At 44.3% G+C, this 21,612-nt stretch overlaps 1 long non-coding RNA gene across 2 annotated transcripts in view; it reads right to left on the reverse strand.

The window, feature by feature from the left end:
- Window positions 1-18,101, reverse strand: part of LOC140652419 (uncharacterized) — an 81,975-nt gene extending 63,874 nt beyond the window's left edge. For both annotated transcript variants that reach the window (XR_012042777.1, XR_012042776.1), the window contains exons 1-2: window positions 17,588-18,101; window positions 7,694-7,767 (exon numbers count right to left, since the gene is read on the reverse strand). This is a non-coding gene — a long non-coding RNA (uncharacterized lncRNA). The remainder of the gene's footprint in view (window positions 1-7,693; window positions 7,768-17,587) is intronic.
- Between the last annotated feature and the right edge of the window lie 3,511 nt (window positions 18,102-21,612).

A 21,612-nucleotide genomic window follows, 5' to 3' on the forward strand; every position in this document is an offset into this window, starting at 1 on the left:
GTTACTACTTCACCTCCTTGCAGACATTTTCAGGAGACAGGCATTTCCTTCAACTCCCCTGAATGTTTTAGTTTACCTTTTAAATTAGCCCTACTTACAAGAATGAGGAAAGATATTTTTTAATGTTGGTGTGTCCCTCACTACAGTTTTGCAGGCTGCACTCTACTCTGAGATGCACGAAACACAAACTTTTAGGGGTACAAACTGTATTCACTTTCAATTCAAAAAACACATTAGGGCCCAAACTTTGCTTCTGGGGTGCAGGTTTTAATAATACGAATAAAAGGAAATAGACAGTAAGGAGCCCTCTATTTTGCAACAGCATCACTGAGGACAGACTCTCTGTGCCCCAGATTCCTTGTGAGAAAAAATAGCTGTGCTAATACGGCTCGCAAACAGCACAATAACCACTTCTTTGTTCCCACCAAAGATACAACAGCGGAATCCTGTAAGAGAAGTCATCTGATATGTCAGCTCATTAAATTAGTCAGAATGGGTGAATGGGGAAGAGGAATATACCATTGTAAATGTATGTTAATTAACAAATGCTATAAGAGAGGCATTTAAATGTATGAAAATGAATATTAATGAGATGAAAACACCTAATTATTGTGCATCTAATGGTATTATCCAGAGCATCCAACAGAAAATGCCTAATTGTCATGCATCTAAGGCAACAGTGCAAACCTTCAGACACAAAGATTCAGTGTACATATAGATCATATTATGACTTTAATTACAGATGTTGCAAAATATCTGCACCAAAACTTGAATTTGGAAGGATTTTTTAAGTTTTATTTCATTTATCAAAAAATGTTAGATTTCACCAATTCCTTATATCATTGTTGCACTTCAAAAGTGCGTTTTTCTTCTTAGTGTTTCTGAAACATTACACTGAAGTGCTTCCATGTTTCTGCACGCACATCTCTGTTTTGCAAGAATATCATTAGAAACAGTGGGCTGCAAACTGGCCTGGAATGAAGTTCTGAGGAATTTTTCATGAAATTGCATAAAACAAAACTCAGCCTGCATGAAATTCCTTCCTATGCAGAGAGCTACCAAAGGAGAATCCTGAGTTAAAAATAGTATGGATTCCTGGAATTAAAGACTGCCTCATAATACATATGCATTAGGAAGCTGAAATAAAATTATACAGGCCACTTGAATTCTATTATTTCCTAATTACTCAGTGGTTGGCTTTACAACCTTAATGTTCTTTTAATGTAAGTTTTTCAATGTTTTTGTTTTGTTTTTTTTAAATGTAATTGCAGATAGAGAGCCAATCTCTTGACCCCAGCTAGAAGGACAGAGGGAGTTTTGCTTTATAGAGAAATTCCAAAGTGGCCAGCTACGCACACATTCCCTCTCTGAGGCTCTAGCGCGTATGCCAGGGACACGTCCCGAGAAGGATATGTTTTAATGACTACTCTCTGCATGGTATTTGCAGTCCCAACAAGACTAATGTCATTCACCCATATGATCAATGAAGTCTTAATCCTACCATCAAAGCAATTAATGAAAATAGAGCACATTAACTTAGTATTGGAGCCAGAATTGATTCCCGAAAGACAGCTCTCTCCTCTCTCAGAACTGAGTTATTAATATATATATAAGCACCAATGTGACAAGCACTTTAGATATACCTTGACATATATATTTACTGTCACTCAAAATTACTTACAATCCATCATGTTTTATAAAAATTATATCTTATCTACGCTTCTAATTTTGTTATGAGACTGTTGTATGGAACTGTAAGAAAAATATTCATGAAATGGAGACACATTATTCTGGTGGATTTACCTTATCCACTAAGCTTTTTATCCTATCAGAGAAAGAAATTAAGTTAGTTTGTATGATTTACTTTTAATAAATCCATGCTGCCATCTATTTACCACCCATATTGCTGTAGTTGCTTCCGAACTGATTGCGTTACAACAATGTGCTTGGTACTGAATTCAAGTTAAAGGCACTGGTTTGAAATCACTGGATTTTCTCCTGTTCCCATTTGTAGGTAACTGCTGTTCACCTCAACAAACTTAACAATTCAAGTAAAAACAGCAGCGTATTTTACATTACTGCACCTGTAAAGGCTCTCAGAGGGATTTCCCAACCCCATACGTATAAACCATCAAAGCACTTCTGCTACCACAATTAGCAGAGGGCAGAACCAATCTGTCAGCAGTATTTTGCACTGCTTGGGATACAGCTGGAATTTCTAACAGAAAAAAAGAGTTTCCCAGCAGTTACATACCCTTGAGTTAACAACCCTTGAGTTAGGATTACTGCAGGGAGGACAGCCTTGTTGTAGTGTTGTGGTTAAGCTATACAGGGAAGTCATATTAGCATCTGGTACGTGGTATTAACTCAAGTTTTTGCCTATACGCTCCGACTGTGCAGACAACTTACTTCAGTAAAAGGCACCAGTGTGCTTCAGTTAAGCCAGCTCAAGTTAAAAATATGAATAATAGTGTATTTGCTTGCAAATAGCTACACTTCTCGTTACTTTTCTCTCACATCTGTCTGAATCTATTTGTATCAATATGGGTTGGTGCATTTCTTACATGTGACTTTTTTGCAACCAACTAGAGTAACCCTACAGTGAGGGCAAGTCCTTTAAAAAACCAAGAGCAAATCCTTGCATTTACTGGACTGTAAAATCTGTATACCACATGGGACAGAGATAGCTGCCCTCGAAAGGATAAGCAACAACACCAACTCTGCCAAAACTAAAATTTTGGGTCCAGGGAAATGATCTGTTTCAGACACAGGAAACAGTCTTGCATGGTGGTTAGTACCTCGACCTGAATGGAAGCCAGTCGTAAACTGTGGTAGCCCAGATTTTACAGAAGACACTTGGTCCCTCATTCCCCAAAAGAAAGCAAAGAACCATAAGAACACATCCTCTATAGAAAAATATCATGTAAATTCAATCTGACAAAAATAGAAATATATTTGTAAATGCCCAATTCATACAAAAAAAGTTAACCCCTTTTCAGAAGGTTTACATAGCCAATATTAAACTACTGTGCAGAAGAGGTGAAGATATTGATAGCCAGTAATGAAAACGAGATTGCAGTTAATTGTTAACATCTCCTGGGCTACGCTTCCTACGTCCCTGCACAGATGATGAATAAAATTATTTACCTATTCAAGTAATGAGAGCTATGCATTTTGATATCCACATACACTGTAACTCAGACCTCCTCTGAGACCCCTACCTGTAATTAGGAACAGATGTAGGATCTTGTTCCTGAATTGATAAAAACAAATTTCAGCCCTCCTATGATATATGGCTTAGTGGCACAGCTAATGGGAAGAATAACTCTGCAGAAGGATCCCCCTCCAGGCACTGGACCTAATCAGCTCCCCTCTGCACAAGAACCCTACTACTCTAGATATTTCTCAGTGCTTTTCTATCACTGATTTGGGACACTTACTAAAATATTCACAGGTGACACGGCAAGTGCATAGCAAGAAAGTGACAAGCAGCATTTATATGGCTTCACCTCTGATGAAGAAAACCATAGATCTGTACCATTCAAAATCACAGTAATTCTCTAACACGTACAGACTTCTCCATGGCGGAGTCATTTAAAATTAAGTATACACAACATTATGTGCTTTCAGCAACAATTCTCACAGCTCAGCGCATGCAGCTGGGGAACACTCTTCAAATTATTTCATGGGGGAAACTCAAGATGACATTCAGTATAACATATTTATTTTATTCTCCAAATGTCACACTACTGGAGGAAAACATGCCCACCACAAACGTTTCATGAACTTAGAGTAACCGCATTTCTTACTTTTTATCAGCTGGATGAAATAACCCAAGGGGAATAGCTACCTGCCCGTTTTCTTGCTCTTGCACTGTGTGCAAGATACCAATACCAAAGCCCAGCAGAGAGGAGTGAATTCTTTAAAGGGAATTTGCCATCTAAAGATGCTGCAGGCTGACCCTTCCCCAGTCAGATGCATCACTTGGACTACCCCATATGTGCTAGCCCCATTGGATACTCTGACAGCAACAAGAAGACACTGAGGATCTATGGCAGGCCCAACCCATTCACAGCGCTAGACCTGAAGAGGTTCAAAGGAGCTTCTGTGATCATTTTCACCGAGTGAGACAAGTAAAGCTGCCTTCTTTAATGTTCCTTCCTTGACCACTAAATGCCCCTCACTTGATTTATCCTGAGCCAGCAGAGCTTATAATTCCCACTGGCTCCTAGCATAGGTGACTAAAATTATGCCTTGTGAAAAGCCAGAAGAGCTGCAACCCCTCAGGCCTGTAGAAGAGTGACAGAAATTTGTATTTACTGAGGTCATCCGAGTACAAGAAAGTTTCACCGGTTTAATTTAAATCTGACTGAAACAATTCAAGTTAAACTGATGCGAATGCCTTCATACATCTTTATTTAAAGATGTTAAATGGGGGTTTACTTGATTTCAAACCCAATCCAAATCTAAAAGAAGCAACCAGATGAAATAAGACTGTCCATGTCACATTTTGCATTGGTTTAACTAAGCAGGTTTACCCGTAATCTTAGTGCAACTCCCTCATGTATACAAGGTCTGAAAATACATTCCCTCTCCAGCATTACCCTGCTTCATGCCAGGAGAATTTGCAGCTGGAATGGGCTCAGGGGAACCTCAATGCCTAGAAATAAAAGAACTGGGGGGGAATCATAGCTGCTGTGCTCACGGGCCCTCCATGGACACTGCCTAAATTAGGGTAATTAATATAGGGGAATGTGTCTGTGCTCCTCAGTAGTTTATAAATGTTACAAAAAGAGGAGTGTTTTATATGTCCCCTGACAGGTTTTAAATGTTAATAAATGATGTGCAAGGAGGTATTTTACATCTCTCCATTTAACAGTGAGCTGACAGCCAGTCTCTGACCCCAGCAATCCTTCCAGAAACCTGAGGAGTAAATGGAGTAACTTTCTTCCAGAATAACAAAGTGCATTGGGATGCTGGCTCAGCATTTCAACATCCAGACACAGAACCAAGGTGAGACATTTCTGACACCCTGGGATCCCCCTTTCGCTGCAGTATGCACTCGCCAGTCACTGGTACCTGCTTACCTTGTCACCAGAGACCCACTGCTACACTTCTTGTGGTAGCAACACCGCTTCCTCTTACAGGTATGGGAGAGTGAACGGAGCAACCAGCCAGACAATTACTAGCTATGTTGCTCCTCTGCTGGGGACTAGAAAAAGAACTGGACTGTATCTGGCACATCCAGGGCAGCAGACGTAGACAGGGGAATCGCATGTGTCACTGCATGCTCTTTCACTCTGCTTTTGACCAAAAATCTATTACTACTGAATCATTGCAGCATCCTCTCTGGTACCAGGTTTCTGTGCCTGCACACCTCTCTTCACCAGCATGGACAGACTAGGAGGGGCATGCCTATTCTTTCAAAAGGTAGCAAAGTGACTGCTCAATAATTTGTGCTCCAGCAGAAAGCCCCACTAGTTTTTAGTAAACCCTAGATACTACCCTTTCCTTCTGTTCTGCCCAACCCTCACCAGCAGAACAGAGCCTCTTTGAAGTTTAAGGAAGCTTGAAGCAGTATTTCAGTTAGGTTATGTTTCAGGTTGCAACCTTTGTTGCAAAGTAACAGCAGAGGGAGAAGAATCCTCTCTCTGTGCCAAGGCCCTAAATCCACTCACAACACTGTGCTCCCACACACCTGTATATTTTCACTCTCTCCTTTCTCTTATCTGAAAAGCAACCTTTGGTCTTGATCCTTAAACTGGCTGAGTTCACTGTTGTTAGTGCGCACATTCATTAGTCCTATTAACCATTGAGCTACTGCCTAAGGCAGCACACAGCTGCTTTGAGGCACATTAGTCCATGCTGCATGTGTTGTTCCACTCCATAGGAATTGCACCCCACTGACGACAAAAGGCAACTCAGACACTGAATGAAACCAAGCAGAACTGTGAGTAACACCTTGCATTTTCACTACATCATCCCAAAGGCAGGGGAATGGGTTTTACAATTCTATTAAAATCCCACAACACAGTATTTTTGCCACCAACAATCTCTTGCTTGCTTTTATTTCAGAAGGGCAGAAGCCTACAGCTTAATATATCTGATTTATTAGAAAAACTACATTTTTTATTATTTCCCACCCCATTTTTTTTTTACATGAAGGGCTGTAAAGTAACTGATTTCTTTCCTCCTCCACTTTCTAGTGTTGGACAAAATTGGTGACAAAAGGGCATGTTCAACTGTTAGAATTATAGTTTTCTTTCAATTAGTGGTTCCACAACTGCACCTCAGCAAAGCTTAGAAGAAATCTTAGGTGGCAAGAGCAAAGTTTGGTTTCAGATTTGGGACAGAATTAGATTAACATTTTCATGGCATTCATGCTATATCCAATTACAGCCAAACACCATTTGACATCTTTCACTTATATATTCCTTCTGTTTCGCACAAAGATTTCTCAACTGTGTCTTAGGAATGGGTCCTGTTTACTCCTGTTAAAGTCTAGGCCTTTAGTACAGAATTTCTGGGACTAAGTTATAGCTTTTCTTCAACTCCTGTCTGCGTTTGGTTATGCATTTCTTCTGGTTTGCATTAACTCATATATAAATGGTTGTGACCATCCTTTCATTCTTCAGAACTTTACTGTTATTGATTACAGCCAGGTTTCCAGACCTTTTGAACAACAGGGACCACATGTTAATATACCATTTGTCTTAGGCATCGTGTTCATCTCATTCTCGATGGCGTATATCAAACACATTCATATTAAGTCAAATAATATTGGTGTGCCTACTACAGCCATTATTTACAATGAAGCATGACAGCAGGTTATTATATTTGTCTGTCTGGTTATTATAATTGCCTGTTAATTAAAGTTAGCTAATAAAACGGGGGTAGAAGCAGCACTACTATATGGCTAGTCAAGTCTCCATGGAACGATGGCTATAGGTACTGAAACTTGGCTTGAGAGCTGACAGCCACAAGCCTGTGGTAAAGGACTTCTGACGGGAGACACCAGAGCTCAGGCAGAACCAGGTACTGGAAGCTGCGGCACTAGGAGGGACGCCTGCCTCACCCTCATGCCCTCCAAAGCCAAATCCCAGAGGTGCTGGAGGTTACTCCCTCACAGGACCCCTCACTCAGCCAAACCTGTAAGAAGCAGCACTCAGAGCCCCCGCTACTTTCATAGCTCTAATTCAAGGCGGGGGAAAACAACGTTGTGCATACCTCCTTGAAAGATTGCCAATCCCTGCAGCTAGGAGATGAAGTAATATGATAAGGAAGGCCAACAGCAGTTCAACAGAGAGTGCTACATCTTCTTAGCCCTCGTTATTGTGCAGCCCCATCTAACCCGCTGCTGTTCTACTGTCAGCTACAGCCAATATTCAAGACCAACAAACAGAGATTACACATCCCCTCTCGGCTGCAATCTATTTTTTACGTTACAGCACCTCAGTGACATTCACAGGATACGCCCTAAAAGTGTCTCACTCCTGTGCAATCAAATTAAAGTCATTCAGCAACCGCTTGTTTGCTGAAACATAGAAACATTGTACCTGTCTTGTATCAGAAAGAGTGGTATTTTTCTACAGAGAAAAGTTATTTGCCAGAGACTTGACTGATTTGGCAATTCCTCTGTTTATCAATATCCCACAATTCTTTCACATTTACAAAATACAGTAATAATACTTACCACCTCATGGGCTGCTGTGAGGCATAATTCATTAGTCCTTCTGAAGTGCTCAGAGATCCTCCAAAGAATGCAATCTGGAAATAAAATTATCATTATCATTAGTACACGTGGGGGATTTACTATATTCATCTCCATTCTCCATTACACAAATGACTGGTTTTGGGGTTTGGAGTTTGCTCTTGTGTATATGTACGAGGGCGAAAACTCACCACATTTTGGTACACCTCAGTGCTACCAGGAATCGCATTACTTTTACCAGTGTTTCTGCTTTTATGTTCTTTTCTCTAAAACAATGTCTAAGAATTTCATTTAAAAATAGAAGCCTCACTAGGCAAAGTAAGTTTGCGGACCTGTCAAAACCACAAAAATTATATGATCCCATGATATGAAAGACATAACAAGTGAATTTGCACATTCACAAAGCAATATCAGGCAGCGCTAGACACCTGCTGAAGGTGATCTGAACTGTTGCTTGGACACAACTATTTCTTTGCATTGGCTATCAAAAGAACCCGCAGCAACTAAGATCCCTAGGCATGTCATTTGGATGCCTAACATTAGGAGGTATGTATGGTCCCCAAATGCAACTGAAATTATAGATTCAAACCTACTTCAAACTAGACAGAGTGCCTTCAAACAGCTGAATGCCTCCATGCAAATGTATTCCCAAACTTTGCTCACCCTTGAAGGTGAGCACATTTCAATTCAGGAGCGCTCAGCTGGATTTCCACATGTGCCACGAGACTCCAGTATGACCCCAAGCAAACACCAGATAAGGCATTTTCTAGCATCCAAACCGCAGGTAGGGAGCTTGCATCACCTGGAAGCCACCACTCCTATCTGCGGCTTTGAAAAACTCCTTTTAATCACTCTCTGTCCCTGTAAAATGGGAGTAACATTTTTTCTCCTTTCCCTGTTTGCTGTCTGCTTAGTCTGGGAATTCTTGTGGATCATGTCTGCCTCTCCTATCCCATGTAAATGGGGTGCTTAATACAGTGGGCCACTGATCTTAGCCCCTCTACGCACTAAGGGAAAACGAACACATCGATGACACCTCAACTGTGGCAATTGTGTATCTACATGCTGCTCACACAGACAGAGAAAAGCAGTCCACTTTCATCTCCCAAATACACAATTTGAAGTGTGGGTCTTTGTTGAACAGGCTTGCAAGCTTAAAAAAAGCCCTTCTAGGCCTCCATGTTTCTTGTCCCTCAGTAATTTCAATACATATACTCACTACAAGGAAATTAGGAGTGGAAGGAGGGGGTTAATTAAGCCCACCTGCTCCACAATTTTTGCTGCAAACTTGACTCAAAACAGGTTTTTAGTCCAAGAATTGCATTCTATTTTTTATTGCATGCTTTATGCATTTCTAGACCTCACCTAGATTAGAAGTGGATGAGCCAAAGCAAACACACGTGCACACACACACAGAGTGCTAGGTGCGTTTTTCTGTGTGTGTGTGTGAGAGAGAGAGTCTACTTTCCCAGTCTTTCTGCATCTGTAAGCAGGAAGGCTTGAAAACCTTGCAAAGAAAGTCTGTTCCCATGAGAATCCCTGCCTCGTTCTCTGAAGATTCAAGAAGCAATCTCTGGCTACTGTGCATGGGAATCCCAGTATTTTGGCACGGTTTTAACATCAGCATCATTAGAAACATTGATTTATTTTAATTGTCACCTTGTACCTTACACTGCCAAATGCAGTCAGAATGTCAATTCTTTATCAATGTGAGCTGTTGACATGGAAACAGATCTGCTGAAATGGAAGCAATAAGAAAAAATGTGTTACTCCTCCAAGTTATACTTAGAAGTGGTAAATCTGTGTGTGCTACAACAGATTTAAATACTCAATAAACTACAGAGAAGAAATAAACAACTATTTGGGGTGACAGTCATTTTAGTTGTTTACATCATAGACTGCATTTAGAAAATCTCCAGTGTTACTATGGTAACTACTTTTGCTTAAACGTAGTTGTGGACGCACTTTAGGTATGATCTAAATTAACTGAGGATGGAGGAACAAAACTGGGGAGCAACAGCTGAAGGAGCGACTGGCTGCTCCCTATCAGCTGCATGCGCTAGCGGGGGTACAGCCAGAGCACTATGTAGCATAGACACCTTGGCTCATCCCCGTCTATACTCTCAGAGAGGACCTGAAGCAGCTGACAGACTGCACCAGGTAGGTTTTAAAGGTAAGAGAGACCCAGAGCTGCTTATCATCCCCACACACTTCATAGTGCACCCCAGAGCTGCTTGTTCTCTCCCTCTGGTCACCAGATAGGTGGTGGGAAGAGGTGGCAGGCGAGAAGAGGAGCTTGCAAGAGGGGCCAGAGGCCCGCTCTGTGCCTCTGGCAGAGTTTGTGGCTTTCCTCTTTGGGATCTCTCCCAGGGAAGAGAGCAGAGCTGCAAAAAGGTAAGTCTGTAGCACAAGCCTTCTGCCAAAATCTGCGACTTGGAACGGACACTGCCTCACGATTAACTTCACACAGCTAAGAAACTGTCCTAAAAGATGCAGCGCAGACCTTTGACCGGCACTACATTTCCACTAGAAAGATTAAATCTCTGTGCTCCTAAAGCTAGTTTCATAGTCATAGGGAACAAGGCCAGAGGAGCCACTATGATCTGCTGTTCTTAATAGAGATTAAAGGAACCTACGGTCTCCCACACACCTGCTTCCAACCTGAAAGCAAACGATGGCAAGATGGAGATCACTGAGCAGAAAATGGAGGGAGAGGCTCCTCTGCCCTCTTGCCAGGTGCCAGGGCAAGGGGCAACAGAAGGAACAGACACATTTAAAACAACTTCTCTAAACAGGATCATGGAGGCATTTGGAGCCAGAGACTGTTCAAAGCTCATGGATCCTGGCAATACTGTGAGGCAGTCCAGTTGTGAACTTGCTAGGGCAACCCACATGCCCGCCCCACCCCTGCTTCAACTGTGATAAGACATCAAGGCATGTGGATTTTTTTCTTTTCTTCCCTTTTCTGCTTTTCACATTTCTGCATGATTACATTAGATAATGATACATACCTCCCAAAAGCTTGTGCATCAATTAACAAGGGAAGGAAGGACACACATCATTAATTACACACCAGCCTGTGAAACACAGACATGGGATATGGCATAACATTCCAAAAATAGGAGGAAGGCCTGCCTTGTTTAGGTCAAGTTTTATTTGAATTCCCATAATAAAGCATCTGATATTAAACAACGAAGCGGAAGACGCACCACTGTTTAGCCTTAATGGGTGTTCCAGACAGATCTGCTATAACTTAATCCACATGGCAAAATGCAAAGCCAAGGAATGTAAGTTTATGTGAGCATGAGACAAAATAGTGCTTTAAACTTATACAGCATTTATCAACCCAAAGGATCCCAAACTACTCTACAAACCATATACTAACTTAAATGCTTCCATCTGTATTGTTATCTTACATATCTTGCTCCATCTGTATTGTTATCTTAGCGTTTGTATTTTCGTGAGATTCAGGAGGTGTTGGGTTAGATGCTGGGCCAAATTGCTGATATAGCTATATGCAATCAGAGATGAGGAGACAGGTTGCTGGCTGTCATAGTTGTTCACAGGCATGGTTGTATTGAGGAAATTCTGCTTTTCTCAAATAGGGATGAGAGAACAGAACTGGATGAGAAAAGGACCTGCAGTGCGCGTCTCTAGGTACAACTGCTCTGCATCAGCCTTGGCTAGTGAGTGGGATAGCACAGTATTTCTAGATCATTAAGGCATGGATATTGGAGGCATACATACTTCTGGAATGAGAGACAGCCTCTGTCTGAATCTGCCTGTAGGCTAACTGGAACAGACTGATGAAGGAGGCAGAAAATCATCTTGCTTATACCCAATTTTCAAATAGGGAATAGTAATTTGCAGATCACACAGGAATGCTGCAGAAAAGAAGAAAAAATACCCAGCTGCCCCCAGCATAAATCAAAAGCCTTTTTCACACACAAAACCCCCAACCTTCTTCTTCCTCCTCTGGAGTGGATTGTGGCTGCCAGAAAAAATGTATTGCAGAGGGACAAAGAAAAAAAATATAGTGGAATTACTAGTGCAAACTCATACTCTTGAAATATACCCCATGGGCAACTTGGTTTCCAGTTAGAACATACAAGATCGTCATTTTCGAAGCCTCATCTGAAAACATAAATTATGATCTTATCCTATACTGACGGCAATAAAGGCAGCAATCTTCTCTCTACACCTCCATCTCCAATGTTAGAAACCAAAGGTACTGTTTACTAACATCCCTAATACATCTAAGGAGCAGATGATCCCCTGAAAGCCACAGTCTTTTGATCCTATATAAATTGGATGCTTTTGAGAATGTCACCCAGAATTCTCATGTCAATCCTAGGAAAACATAATCTAAAACAGAGAATAATTTTGATTTTCCTCCTGACTCAGCAGATGAGGAGATAATTAGATATAGAAAATGAGTGTTCTTAAGGGTAAATATACCTGCTGTAGTCCTACTGCTAACTGAATTAAGGTTTGCCTGCTGCAGTAAAGCATATGTTAACTCAGTATCTGGAGGAAAGCTAAGACCTGTCAGATTGGACCTGTCATTGGACTTCCTATGTTACAATTCAGTATTTTAGAACATAGAAAGCAACGGATAGAGGAAAGAGGAGAGAGAGAGAAATAGAAGAAAGGAAAGAAGGAAAAGTATTTCTTGTCTCTGCCTGTGGTTACAAGCAACAGCAATAAAAGAATTCAGCAACACCACAAGAAACTGAAGCCAGTAGATTGCCTATTCTTTTCTCCGCATCAAATCCAAATGATTCCTCTTACTGACTGGTAACATGAAGCGTCTTATTTTTTCAAGTGCTCTTCAGCCTAACCATGACTTCCATCTCTGGAACTGGAAGAATCCCATATCTCAAGTAAGCAAAGACAGGTTATCCTTCTGCAGCGATAGCTCAATGCTGATTGAAAGTCTCATTTGTCAGGGGAAAGAATTGTTGGTTTTCTTTTTAAATTAACCCAGAAGAAGAAAAAGATATTTGTCCAGACACAGGTGCTTTCTCATTCCTTGAGCAGCTGCTAGTTTGAGAGAATTTTAAATGGTTGGCCTTTATGAAATGAATTGGTAATCACAGCCCTGTGCTTCACACACTGTAGACTGAATGATTCAGGGGACTGGTAATAGGATAAAGCCTTTCACCTCACAGGCTGCAGTTCAAATTCAGAATAATTCTTAACTTCATAAACACCATCACTACATGATGGGCATTTGATTGTTATCATACAATGAATCAGGTGTTTTTCCTAGTGGAAAACTATTCACGCCACAGACAATATACTAATTATTGTCAGTAATTAGCAGGACTCTCGGCAGTGGCAGTAGAGGGACCTGTACAAAATTACCCATATGTTCATCCCTTGGAGGTTGTCATTTCAAGGCAAGGGGTCAAGCCCTTCAGACAGTCATTGCGGCAATTCTTGTAGCTCTTTCCCACCCTGGGTATGTTTTGTGGGTAAGCCAAGTTCAGCCTCCAGAGCTGTCAATCTACCACTTTTATTACCGCTAAATTACTTTTGTTTCAAATGCTGGAGGCAACTTTGAATGCCGGGTCTAATTAGATTGTAATTGTTGGAAGATCTGAGCAACTGTGGCAGATTTGGGTGGAGACTTTGGTGGCTTATAATATTTGTGCAAATAGGCTTCACAAGCACAAAACCTACAGCTGCTTGTAACAGTGGGCATTTTCTTAGAAAATTTATACTACTAACCACCTAAGCCAGGCAGGAAAAACTTTGAATTTCCACATGCAAACTGAGTGATCTGCAAAAGCCGTCTGTCCAAGCAGACAGCTTCGCAGGTCAGGCAGTTTTCATGAGCCCAATATGTTTTGGTGCAAACAGAAGGTGAGTTTAATTAGGAACAAATATTTTTATACAAACAGAACAAGGTACATTGACCTAAGCAAGAACCAACAGCAAGAAAAAGGTATATATGTCACCATGTTTTCAGAACAATAAAAAACCACAAACTAAAAAGAAAATAAATTTCAAATATGTATAGGAGTAAATCCTACCATTTAGCACTAGAAGCCTTATCTTTCCCTAGGGGAAAAATACTCATGAACAGTCCAGGAACTCCATGCCCTGTTGCTGAATACCATTTTTCCTCTGCCTTCCTTCGGGAAAGCATAGGCCCCTCAACACTTCAACCCCACTAATATAACACAGTCCAGAGATCTGCAGGGAAATCCTGAAGATCTGAGAGTGAACATTTAAAGGCCAGGGAGCTTCTGCTAGGAGACCCCGTGCTTCCACATTATCTCCTGAGGTCTACCTGTCATAATGACAGTATTACCTCTTTGTGCAGCTCCAGGGAGAGCCGTGCAAATATTGGATTATCTGGTTCAATGGCCAAACAAAAAACAATAACGGGCAGAAAAAAATTCAGTTGAATCTACTTGAAATAAAATCTAAAGGGGTTGGTTTGGCTAAGGGAAAAAAAAAAAGGAGGGAATGTTTGCCTTTAAAGTACAAAATCCTCTGTTCTCTATTTTTTACCGAAAAGGAAAAAAATGCCCACAAAATTAAATCAGTTTTTAAATCCTTCCTTTTCTCCCTTTCTTTGATTTGGGGGGGCGTGTGTGTGTGAGTGTGGGTAATAAACCTTCACCAAATTTCATGTCACACCAAAGTAGATCTGGTCTCCCTGGAAAATTTGTTTTCTTCAGCAACCCTACTACTTAAAAACACTTTGCTGAGGTCTAGCTCTAGAAAGAACTGTACAGTCTGAACTAGAGAGATCCAGTGACCAGATTTTTGTTTAAAAAGAAAGAACCAGGTTTTCAAGTAAGAAAACTGATCTACTCGATCACTATGGATCAAAAATGTGATTGCCGAATTTTTTCCCATGAAGGCAGAAGAGGACCAAATACCATCCTTTGAAGGACAGACTAGCAGCCTCGCTTACTCACCTTAAGTACTGACCCCTTTGTTTTGTTTTGTTCTCCTGTAAGTAAAACCACAGCCACAGTTCTTCACTCAGAAGCTGATTTTTTCTTTTTTTTTTTTTTTTTTCTCCTGCTGCAGTGCCTATGTGAAATGCAGGGTACAGATGGATTCCACTGGTGACAGTAAAGCCCATGAGATACCACTGGCACATTCCCACAAGCTTGTGTAGCTTGTTACTTACATGTGTGGCTGGCAGTGAGCACACTTGGAAACCACTCTGGTTATCAGTTATCCTACAGCTCTATGAGGACTGGTTGGTTGGTAGCTGGCTCCTTTACTTCCACAGAACGAGCTGAACTGGATTCAGGAGCTTCTGCAGCTGAACTGACTTTGGTAAATATAAAGAGATACCCTCTACTACATAAATACATACATCAAAATTAAAATTAAACTTGCTCAGAAGGACAAAACGGAAAAAGTTCTGAAGTCTGTAGAACTGCCGCTGGTAAATACGACCAATACCATTTACCAGAGGAAACAGATTTATAAGTGATATATACCAAAACTGGAACAAAATTTGCTCAGAATGACAAAAGTGGGAAAGATTCAGAAGTCTCCATGTCAATCCCAAATCATCAAGCCCACTCACTCAGCCTTTATGTAAGTCACTGTTGAAAACAGTAGGAGACAGCCAAATGCTTGTTTAAACCTCTTTCCTCCAGACCCATGTTACATGCAGAACAAGGCACCGGCCAATATTTATGCTATATTCTACCAACTAGTATCCACAAAAGAGTTTGCTGCCTTGGATCACAAGACCACAATGCAAATAGTTGTTTATTAACCCATCTTCACAGACCTTCCCTAGACAGCCAAGGCTTTAAGGGACAAATTATTAAAGCTACAGAAAGACACAGTTACTGAATACAGAAACCAGTGCAGCACTTGCATATGTGTTACAGGAGTATGAGCCCACACCCCTGAGCAGCAACACTACAGAAGATGTACCATTCCCAGGATGACACTCAGCTTGTTCAGCATTTGCAAGTGCAAACATTCAAAAGAAGAATAAAAAGCCTTTCACACTGCAGTGACCGACTCCAGGTAATACTCAGCTCCAAACTGAAAAGGGTATAGGGCACGGGCAAACTAAACACCCTAGAAGCACAACTAGAAGAGACAGCAAGCTCTTTCAAAGTTTACCAGCAGCTTTGCACAGGAGGAGAATGGCTAAAAAGTGAAGCTGTGAAGAGGAACCTGACAGCCACCACGAAGAACCCGGAAGACACAATGACAAAGCAGAACCAGGACTTCAAACAGCCACAGAATGAAAAAGAAGAAATTCAAAAAGAACTCCAGAAGGTAAAGGCGGGGGCTGAGGAGGACGAAACAAAAACTGATGGATTTTGAAAAGAGAATAGCTAAAAAGGTATTAAATTGTGCAGGGGCTGGGAGCACAAGTGAAGATCCAATAGTAAACACACAAAAAGGGAAAATAAAATTCTTGTTGGGGAATGCGGGATGTTCTTTGACAGTGTAACAGCAAAGATAAATAAATACATCCTTGCTTTCTATTCTAGGTGACTGTGAGATACCAGAGAAGAAAGCACGCAGGTGTTATATGGGGAAGAAAGTCAATGCGAAGAAACAGAAAGGCTATTTAAATACAGAAAATAGTTAGAAACTCCTGTAAAGCAAACCTCTTTAAAGCATAAGATAAGCAGTCTTTTCTAGGTGGCCTCAAGAAGAAAAACAGAAGCATTTGAGAATGGAGTATTCTTAGAGGCCAGGTTTACTTCAAGTCCAAATGCAGAAACAACAGACGAGCAGACTAGGTAGAGAGTTTCTCCTCATGCTTGTTCTGGGCTCACATAAAGGTCAGAGAAGCATTGTCCCAGTTCAGTACACAGCTATTTTCTGGGATCAGGGAGCATGTTGAAGTGAAAGGACAGGAGAAACCTTCATCAATCCCGCTAACACACAATACCCTGGGCAGTAGAGCTGCCCAGTCCTGTTGAAAATGGCACTACTACCTGTTGTAAAGGACTGAAAGAGCCCTTTACATGTTACTCTATGGCACTAGCAATCAGCAGGTGGTGTAATGTATGGCAGCAGTGGTTACAAGACCCACCTAGGGACATAAATCTGCCCCGAGAGAACAAAGCTGCAGAAGAATATGTCCATTAATCTTGCTTTAATAGCTCATGGCACACATGAAGAGATATGCAAAGGTAGATCCCTGTAAAGCCAATCCATGTCTGTAACACATCTGGCAGTGTATCTAATATTGCAGTTCTGCATGTAAGAATCAGATTGCAGGGACTCTGCCTCTAAGACGTCATTAAAGCCTGTGTATACATTCATGCCTCACACAGGCTTCAGGGGACCTCGCTGCCTTCTCAGCCATGTTCAGCTAGAGACCAGCACTTGCAAGTGGGAGAAGAACATCTGCTTCTCAGAAACTCTGCTTACTATGGCTGAAAGTAAGGTGCCTGGCTTATTCACCACTTTATTATTTTTATTTCTCTGACAGTCAGCTGTATCTTCACAGACATGCATAACTCTTCCTTCAGGAGAGTTAACTCTACATTTACATCTGTTTAAAACGAGGGTGGAAACAACCTTAGAGTCTAAACCTTTAAGACCGAGCTTGAACAATTGTGGCAAACCTGCAGAAGCATGCAGTCCCTAGCAAGACTAATTTGTGTGCTCACATGGAGAGGAAAAAATTAGTATCTACACGAATACAGAGACAGATAGTGCTTATCTGGTAATACCAGCCTGGAACAGCAGGACTGGGAGCCAGTAGCCCCTGGTATCTCTGTCCTGTCCCCCCAAACACACACACACATTGCATTGGCCCTGGCACAGGAGCTGTGCAAGGTCCAGGGGCTCCACACAGCCCACGAGCAAAATCAATGTATACCCTTCGCTCACGGCATGCATAGAGCAAAAAATCTCTACCTCTCAGACAGGCCCCTGGACGGATGCGACAGGAGGGAAGAGCGAAGAGCAGGCACTTGGCAGCTTCTCCTAGTGACCAGCAGCCATGCTGAACTCCGCAACTCCTCGCCTATGCCAAATGAAGTGCTCCGATGCAACCTGAAAAGTCACTTGCGTTACTACTGGAAGTACTGGTACCTACACAAACACGGGTTTAGAGCCTGACCCGGTTGCTCGGTACTTTTCCCTCAAATACCGCCCAGCCACGGACAGTCTCTTCAGCAAAATACTGACTTCAAAATGGCGTAGGAGCACAACTGGCCTGCGAAGGCACCGAGCAGGGTATGACCAGCCTTCCGTTTATTTAAGGAAGGCTCCTGCGGTGCCCCAAGACCAGCCACCGGCCACCCCTGGGTGCCACGGCCCCTCGCTGGGGCCGAGCGCCAGCCCCATGAGGGGCAGCTCCATTGTGGGCTAGGCGCTCCCCACCCTCCCCGCAGGGGAAAGCGGCGGGGCCGGGCCGGGCGTGGGGGGAAACGGGGGGAGCCAAGGCAGTGAGGCGCAGGCCTGGCCGCGGAGGCCGGACTTTGTCGGGGGGCTGGGCACTCCCTGCCTGGCAGCGCCGCCATCTCCCGCCTGGGCGGGAGCAACACCAGCGCTCTCACGCGCAACATCTGGGCTACGTGCGCCAATTAAAGACATAACGGGACTTCTAACGCTGAATTATTACGCCCCGGCGGCGGCGGGTGCCTTCCCCGCACCGTTCTGCTTCGTCACGCCGCCGGGCAGCGCGGCCTTTACAGCCGTCACCCGCCCGCCGGCCGCGGCAGCGCCGCCGCGCGAGGGGACAACATGGCCGCCGGGCCCCCCGCGCCGGGGAGGCGGCGCGGCACAGCGCAGCGCGGCGCGGCGCGACCCGCCCGGCGGCAACACCTGCCCCGGCGGCGGCGGCTCCCGAGCCGAGCCGAGCCGAGCCGAGCCGGCGGCAGCGCCCGCCCAGGAATTACGAGCCGGCGGGGGGATGTCGGAGGATTATGGAGGAGCCGCGCGTCGGCTCCAATTAGGATCAACGCTCCCGCCGCCCCCGCGCCGCCGCAACGGCGGGGCCGCAGCGCCCCCTGCCGCCGCCCCGCCGCCCCGCCCGCAGCGCCCCGCCGGCGCCGCTGCCGCCGGGCCCCAGCGCAGGGGCGGCGGGCGCCGCCGCGGGGAGCCCGGGCGGGGGGAGCGCTGCCCCCGGCCTGCGGAGCGGTGGCGGCTTGGCCGGGCCCCCCGCCGCCGCAGCGGGCGGCAGCGGCGTTGCGGGCTGCCTGCGGGGACAGCCGCCGCGGGGCCTTGCTGGGAAATGGGGGGGGGGTGTGTGTTTGTTTTGTTTTTTAACGATTTTTTAATTGAAATCCGAGGGTGCCCCAGGCCCCCGTTGCAGAATGGTTTGGGTGGGAAGGGGCCTTTGAAGATCATCTAGGACAACCCCCTGCCCTGGACGGGGACACCTTCCACTAGAGCAGGTTGCTCGAAGCCCCATCCAGCCTGGCCTTGAACAGCTCCAGGGATGGGGCATCACAGCTGCTCTGGGCAACCTGTGCCAGGGTCTCACCACCCTCATCGTCAGGCATTTCTTCCTAATGCCCAATCTAAATCTACCCTCTTGCAGTTTAAAACCATTGCCCCTTGTCCTGGCACTACAGGCCTTGGTAAGAAGTCTCTCTCCATCTTCTTTATATAGTGAAAGGCCGCAGTAAGGTTTCCCTTGGGCTTGTTGAACTTCATGAGGGCCACACCTGTCAAGGTCCCGCTGGATGGCGTGTCTTCCCTCAAGGAAATCAGCTGCACCACTCAGCTTGCTGTCGTCCGCACGCCTGCTGAGGGAGCACTCGATCCCACCGTCTATGGCATTATTAAAGATACTGAACAGTGTCAGTCCCTACACGGACCTCTGAGGGACACCCCTTGTTCCTGATCTCCATTCGGACACTGAGCCTTTGACTGCAAGTCTTTGGGTGCAGCCATCCAGCCAATTCCTTGTCCATCGAACAGTCCATCCAGCACACCCATCTCTCTCCAACTTAGCAGCAAGGATGTCGGCAGGGTCCTGGCCTGCCCAGCCGTTGCTGCTGGAGGAGGATGGTGCTTGCGTGCAGGAATGACTGGCTTTGGAAAACATGAGGTTGTTACCCCAAAAGCATCAGCTGGAGCACTCAATGTGCTGGCCAGGGCCACCGCTGGCCAGGGCATAGCCAGCTGCGCAGGCACAGGGTGGGTAGCCCCCGCCAGCATCCATGCTCACTCATCTGTGGCTGCCTGCGTTAGAGGAATACGTTCCCCCCAAATTACTCAGCAAGTAACGAGCAGCAGCAGCAGCAGCCGCTACAGCAATATAAATCCACGGGAAAGGATTTTTCCCTCCCTTTTCTGAGATAAAACTCTCAGAACAGCAGAGGCTACACCATTGACTAGGCTATTAAAATGGTATTTATGGGGTAATCACTTATTTTAACTGCCAACTACATAAAATTTATCATGGAAAAAAAAGGCTTGTGGAATTTTATAATTATCATTTACTTTTTTTTAAACCTATTTAACAAATCAAATTTGCGATCCCTCCACCCAAAAATACATCAGAAGGAACAGAGAGAGAGAGAGGCAGCAAATGGGCAGTTGACTCATCTCCTTCGCACAGCTGCAGGGGCACTTCTCTGTTTGCCCAAACCCAGTCCCTCCTCTGTGCAAGAAAGGCTCTTCTATGGGGGTAGGGAATAGGGGGTGCCTTTCCGTAGGTTTGCCATCCCTGCTGCACCACAAGCAGGGCTTTATGGTGTCCCCAGCCCCCAGAAACCCAAAGGAGGAGACTGTGATATGGGGAAGAAAGCAACAGGCACAAAAGCAGTCAACAGAGTTGTTTTACGGTGAAATACGTTGGTTTGTTGCAGTCAAAATGTCTTAATTTCTGCAGGATGTTTGTTGGCAAGGTGAGAGCAGCATCCTAGCACCTGCCCCAGGCCAGCTCGCAGCAAACGGGCAGGGGTGAGAATGCTTCATTCAAAACCCTTCTGGGAGAGATTCAAAACAGGACTTCCCTAGATCACTTTAGGTCAAGTAGAGAAGAGATGTGCACGAGGAGGCTCTGCAGGCCAGACCACGAGGAAGGGCATGCTCAACGCAACACACGGGCTCTGCTAGCAAGGTGACGGGCATCGATAAACCACCCCTGAACACCAGTATGCAACATTTTGCAAGTGTAGATACTGCTTGATAGCAGCACACCCATGCATTACCTGACCATCTTACGTCACGCTCGTGGGATAGGTATTACACGTCTGCACTTACAGACAGGGAAGGTTGGGTAGAAAGCCTTTGAGGGACACAGCTGCAGCCCCACGGAGGGTCAGCAGCAGAGCAAGACTTAAGGACAAGATTTTGGCCAAGGGTTTGTTCCACACCAGACCCCCGCCTACGTGTAGCCGATGGGCTGGGTTTTGGGGCCCTCAATCTAGAGAAAGCAAAGAGAGGGCATGGAGACAGAGACGTGAGCAGGGGCTGAAGGCCATGCATCTGTCCAGAAAGCAGCCCCAGGGACCATGTGTTTTGTTCTGGTTTTCAGCTATATCTCCTTTATCCACGAGCACTCGCTTCCACTCCCTATGCCACCTGATCTCTCGCGGTTTGCAAGGGTGAGTTGTAAAATAGCCGATTAAAATGGAGGAAGGAAAAACAAACACATCGCGTGTCCTGCCTCTCTGAGGATCTGTCATATCTTTGGATCTTCCCCCCCCACATCATCTGTACAAAGAAGGCATACTGGATTGCACATTGGCTGTTGATAAGAAACTCATATTAGTTCAGCAGGTCTGCAGAGCTGGAAGTTTGCTATGCTATGCCAAGTTTGCTATTGCCTGATCATACTTTTAAATTAAAAGGAAAGGAAACAACTACCTCCCAACTATGCAAATCAGCTATTTACAGTGCCAGGCTGCTCACAGTACTTCTGCAATGTTCTCGGTGTCAGAGCAAAGGGTGCATAAGTATTTTTGTCTTTCTGGAAAACATTG

The sequence above is a fragment of the Ciconia boyciana genome, chromosome 5 (genome assembly GCF_034638445.1).
Source record: "Ciconia boyciana chromosome 5, ASM3463844v1, whole genome shotgun sequence".
NCBI lineage: Eukaryota > Metazoa > Chordata > Aves > Ciconiiformes > Ciconiidae > Ciconia > Ciconia boyciana.